Source organism: Octopus sinensis, linkage group LG2 (genome assembly GCF_006345805.1).
Source record: "Octopus sinensis linkage group LG2, ASM634580v1, whole genome shotgun sequence".
NCBI lineage: Eukaryota > Metazoa > Mollusca > Cephalopoda > Octopoda > Octopodidae > Octopus > Octopus sinensis.
The window spans coordinates 4,663,120-4,670,026 of NC_042998.1; positions in this window are offsets into that span (position 1 = coordinate 4,663,120).

Here is a 6,907-nt window from a genome sequence, read left to right on the forward strand (position 1 = left end):
TTCGTAATATTATCGGAAATATGTCAACAAGTTTAAAATATTACTGCTTCGAATTCTCAATATGGTACTAAGAAAAGGTTAAATATAAAAATGACCAAAGCCGGAGAATAAAATACATGTGTCTGGGAACCAGATATCTGAAATTCCTTTCATCATAATTCTTTTCGATAAGAGCTGACGTTAAGCTAATTAACCAGTACTCTTTATAAATTCTATAGAATTCAATATTTCAAAGCGAGGAATTATCAGCTTTACATATATTCTATTTCCATTCCGTACATTTTACAGAAATGTCTTTTAATATCCGTTAACAGTGCTGTGAGTGGGAAATGTTTTAAGGTATCAAAATAAATACACCTCAATAATTTCATTGCAACAGGTTCCGAAACTCAATCTTGGTGAGGTCAAATTTACTTTTGATAATTTGGATATACTGTAACTTCTAACACTGGGATACATAAAAAATTGAATATTTACAACAATACAACAACCATTTTCGTATAAATGCTAAACGACGGGGAGATCAGTGTGTTTGATTATGCTTGAATCTATTTTGCCACAAATCACTATGGTGAAGTTTTTATCAACCATTTACATATATATATATATATTATTATTTGTAGTAACTAAAGAATGATTCTGTACTCAGAAAGACCTTTGACAATTATGTATACTTGTAGTTTTGAGTATTATATTCATAAATCTTTTGGTCAACGATATTTTTATATCTTACTGAGAGCAGCTGTTTCACTAATGGTGAATGTATGAACAGGAAACGACATCTCAGTTCTGAACAGCTTCAGAGAAAACGTAATTAATCATATTTGTCTCTGATAAGAATTCCAACATAATAAATCACTTTAGAATAACTTTGAAAATTTACTTAAAATTTTGTATTAGTTTTGCAGATATTCAGTCATAAACGCAGCCATACATATGTAGTACGAAGGTCACTTTGAAACAATAATGTTTTAACGGTTTCATTCCCACTGCTGTGCTGCACGTTGACGAGTATTTTGTTCTATAACTATGAAGTGATCTACAACTTGTGGCAAACATTTAAAATCTTTAGTGCGCGTGTACATGTATGTCTCTATGTATGTATCATTCTGTATGTATGCGTGTGTTATTCAGTTCTGTTGATCGGCCATGATGTAAAGACCGATGAAAGACGGCTACGCTCTGAAATACTTCAACCACTACCGCGATCATCATCTTCATTTTCCTGAACATAAAATTGTAATGCATTAGTTTTTGCAGAGTTAGTTTAAAAGCAAAACGGTCTTACCATACTCTTTGCAAAACACTGTAAGGAAAAGTTTAGAAGTATTCTCTAATTGATTTGATGAGAATAATTACCAGCTGAAACAAACAAATAAATGACCTAACATGTTTGTACAATTGTATGGAAAGGCATAAGTTGATTACATCGATCCCACTGTTCATCTAGTATTTATTTTATCGACCGGGAAATGATAAAAGATAGAGCTGATCTCGACTTGACGTTAACTCAGATCATAAAGAACCAGATGAAAGGCCACTAATCATTTTGTCCGACTGGCTAATGATTCTGTCACCTCGTCGCCCTAATGGAACAGAGAAATGAAATAGAACAGAACTAGCCAAAGTAATTAGAGTAACTTAAAGAGGCAATATCTATGTGCTCACAACAGCTGCTTGAAATATCGCCGAAATTTCCCAAAACTCACACGAAATATAGATGTGCATACATTATGATGTATTTTGTAAGTATGACATAGTCTTGAGTGGAACACTTTTTGTCATACTTCTACTCAATCAAGACTCACTTTGTGAAAAATACTCAATTTATTACATAAAAGTAAAAGCATTATACATGAAACCTTTACAAATGTACATCAAGATAGGTGTATCCTCATTTTAACTGTGATCAAGTTGTAAGATCATCAATGCAAAGGAACAGGACATTAAAATTGCCTGAAATGGAAAATCTAATGTTTCAAAGCAATAATAAATAAATTTCACGAGCAATAAAACATACTCTACTCTTTCTACTCTTTCACTTGTTTCAGTCATTTGACTGCGGCCATGCTGGAGCACCGCCTTTAGTCGAGCAAATCGGCCCCAGGACTTATTCTTTGTAAGCCTAGTACTTATTCTATCAGACTCATGCTGAATCGCTAAGTTACGGGGGCGTAAACACAGCAACATCGGTTGTCAAGCGAAGGTGGGGGCCAAACGCTGACACACAAACATATACACACATACATACATATACATATATCTATCTATCTATCTATCTACCTATCTATCTATCTATCTATCTATCTATATATATATATATATATATATATATATATATACGACAGGCTTCTTTCAGTTTCCATCTATCAAATCCACTCACAAAGATGTGGTCGACCCGAAGCTATAGTAGAAGCCACTTGCCCAAGGTGCTATGTAGTGAGAATGAACTCGGAACCATGTTGTTGGTAAGCAAGCTGCATACTACACAGCCACTCCTGCGCCTATCTACAAAATTTCTTTTCTTAAGGTAGATATTTAATAGTTTATGCATTAGCGAATAAACTATTATGTACTAATTAGTAATAAAACAAATCTATAAAAGCTATTTTCTTAGGGTAGATACTTAATAGTTTATTAATGACAAGAAATATCTTGTGAGTCAATGAATTTTGTCTTAACACTATAAAATATAGTATCATTAACATATATACTATGTTATAGTGTGGCTTATAGGGAAGTACCTTTCAATATTAAATGACTTATACTTTAACATCCATGTCAGAATGTGCCTCTATACATTCAGCATGCAGGATAAAGACAGAAACCGGAATGTTGTAAAGGAGTTTGATGTGAAGGTGAACAGATTCAGCAAACTTGACATCTGCCGACTGATGAACATTTTTCTTTAATGAGAAGCAGTTCTATACATGAATGACTTACGATCTCAGCGCTTTGCAATGTCACATAACAAACTAACCTAGAAAAAAAAATCGTTGGCATTTAGATAATACAGTTTTGATACTGAAATACCGTGATATTTCAGACGTCATATATAATCTCGTCTAAGGACGATACGCATCAAATGGAAAATAATTGATTTATGAATAGTATTGAAAAAAACAACAAAAAGAAAAGGTCAAGCTTTATATGAACTAACTTGCTTAGGTAGTAGATTCATGCTAGCATAGTATAATGCACGGAGTATTTACATAATTCAGAAACGATGAATATCAAAGCTGAATTTAGAAAGTCAGTCTCAAGCCTAGATTCCGTATCATTGGTGAAATAGCGAAGCACTTTCTCCTTTTAAAACCTGCTGAAACCTTTACAAAAATCCACAATTTGCAAAAGTTCTACCGCAAATGGTTGAACAGGGTAGAGAATATACACATATACTTATAAGTGGACCTCGCAGACATTTGAACAATCCTGATAACGAGGCGAAAATATCCGCTAAGCATTTTTTCCAGCGAGGCAACGATTACATCAGCTCATAGGCCTTAAATTACATACGTATAAGATAATATATAATATAATATACTATAATGTAACATAATATAATATACATAATATGTATAAACACACATATTTGTCTATCTATCTATCTATCTATCTATCTATCTATCTATCTATCTATCTATCTATCTATCTATCTATCTATCTATCTATGCGTGTGCGTGTATATATATATATATATGCACATACACACACATATAATATATATTGATTTGTAAATATGTATAGTTCTAAATCCATACTTTTATACTTTTATTCATAGTCCGGTGTTAAATTGCTTTGTAATGACTATCAGGAATATATACGCCACATTAACTTCTACGAGTGTTTAGTGTCTACAAAATCAGGAACTAAAAAAAAATCCCAGAAAACAACATAATACAAACAAAACATGACCTGAATTAAATGGACTTCAAATGCTTATCGAAAGTGAAAACTGTGTTACACTTTCTATTATACAAGCATATTACTGAGGGAATATGTTTTATCCAATTATTTGTCTAGTGTCTATTTGCTAATCTTTCTTATAAACATAAACATAAAATTATATACATATGTATGTGTCAGTGTTTATGTTTGTGCGAGCCTGTGTATGAGTGATTGTGTGTGAGAGAGGTAAAGAATAAGAGAGACAGAGAGAGAGAGAGAGAGAGAGAGAGAGAGAGCTGCAGCATACATATGAAACTAAGCAAACAGTCGCGTTTCTGTACGCCCCATGAGGGAGAACACATATACGTTATGGTACTTCTACAGAGCGAAGGTTTAGAAAGAATTAGGTTCATGGAGTATAGTTGATACATAAATGCTGATCTGTAACATTTTCCCCAAAGCCATCGAACGACCACTAATCATACATACATACATACATACATACATACATACACACACACACACACACACACACATATATATATATATATATATATATATATATATATATATATATATATATATATATATATATATATGTATGTATGTATATAAATATATATATTAGGATATGTTAGCGCCATGCAGTACTTAGGCACAAGCAAAATTATTTACATTAGCTAAAATTTGTATGTCACATATTTCAAGTACTAAAAGAAAAATTCCCTGCAGTTACAGTGGAAAAAATATCTTTCTTATGGTAAAAATGTGTGAAAACACCCGGTTTGTTCAATGCCAGCATCTATTAGGAATCCTAAATATCGATGTTTTGAACTAACCTTAATTTTGCTTATGCCTAAATACTACTTGGCGCTAACATTTCGTTACTTTACTCGATCGTGAGATCTACCAGCGCAAATCAGTCAATGCTATTGACGGCATTTAACATAAAGCTAGTGCTTTCTAGAGTTGTTTAGACTTTCTTCTCTGAGCTACGACTCATTTGGAAGAGTAAAAATTCAGAGCATCGCTGTCTGGAATTCCTGTTAGATGGCGACACTGAAGAAACCGGATGATTTCACAAATTTTTACCACAAGACAGGTATTTTCTCCACGCTAACAGCAGTAAATTTGCTTTTAGCTGCTGAAATGTATCAATAGCATATTTTATATAATCTAAATTTTGCTTATATATATATATATATATATATGTGTGTGTGTGTGTGTGTGTGTGGTGTGTGTGTGTGTGCGTGTGCATGTATATATACATATATACAAGGGTCAGACAAAATAAAGGAAACACCTAGCATCATAGAATCATAATTTTGAAATATCTATAAAACCATCAAAAGCTTGTTTATTTTTGTTTTTTGATTCCTTGTTAGTGTTGCTTAATATGTTTTGTTAAAATTGCAGTTTCTTTTCAGATACCATCAGAAAAAGGTAATTAAAATTCATTAAAATGAGATTTTTCGGGCTTTGAATGAGGTCAAATTGTTGGCGCTAATATGGCAGGCGCTAGCGTAATGAAAACAGCCGAAATGTTTGAGACAGAAGGAAAACCCTCCTCGTCGAAACAAAACTCCAGAAAAAAACCAAAACTTTCAGATAGGGACCGTCGGAATCTTACGCGAATTGTTTGAAAGGATCACAAAAGTACAGCTCCCAAAATTACTGCAGAGCCTAATGACCACCAAGAGAACCCAGTTTTCACAAGATCTATTCGCCGGGAGCTGCACAAAACCGGATTTCACGTGGGGGGGGGGGGCTCCAATCAGTAAACCACTACTTCCAAAAACAAACGCTGCAAAGTTTTTAGAGCGGAGTAAAACCCTACAGAATTGGTCCCAAGAGCAGTGAAAGAACGCTATTTTCTCCGACGAGTCATCCGTCACCTTATTTCTGACCACCGGCTGAGTATACGTGTGGAGACAGCAAAAGAACCATAACCCAAGTTGCTTTCTTCCAACTGTTAAACATGGAGAAGGATTTGTGATGATCTGGTGGGGGCCTATATTTTGGAAATCTGCCGGCCCAATGATTTCCGTTCATGGCAGAATTAATAATCAAGACTATTTAAGTATGTTATCTGATCAAATTCATCTTATGGTTGCGGAACTGTTTCCGAAGGGAAACGCCATCTTTCAGAATGATAATGCACCAATTCACGCAACTGAATTTATTACTGAATGGCACGATGAACATTCTAGTGAAGTTGAATATCTTATCTGGCCAACACAGTCCCCAGATCTCAATATCATTGAACATTTATGGTACATTTTAGAAAAAGAAGTAAGAAGTCGATATCCTACACCATCATCACTACAAGAACTGGAGACTGTTTTAACTGAAGAATGGAGAAAAAATTCCTTTGGAAACAATGCAAATTTGTACGAGTCCATGCCTCATAAAATTCGAGCTGTAATTACTGCCAAATGCGGTCCTGCCCCATATTAAAATAAATTTGTTTGAAATTTTAAGGTGTTTCCATTATTTTGTCCAACCCCGATATATATATATATATATATAATATATATATATAATATATATATATATATATATATATATATATATATATATATGTATGCATGCATGCATGTATGTATGTATATATATATATATATACGTTTAAATATTTGTTAAATATTTTATTGGCTAAACTGGCAAAATGACCATTCCGAAATATAACAATATATATATATATATATATATATATATATATATATATATATAATATATATATATATATATTATATATATATATATATATATAACTATATACATATAAACACATACGCACACGCATTACTGGAATCAGCTATAAGTCAAACTTACTACAATAATGAAAATTATGTAACGTTCATTATTCATACTTTATTTTATAGTATATATAGTATATAGTATGTATAGTAATAATAATGATAAAGAGAACGGAGATTTTTTACATCCATAATTTTATTTAACAGTTATTTACATCATCTTTACATGTCTTTTAACTGCAGCGACTGCGCACTGTTGG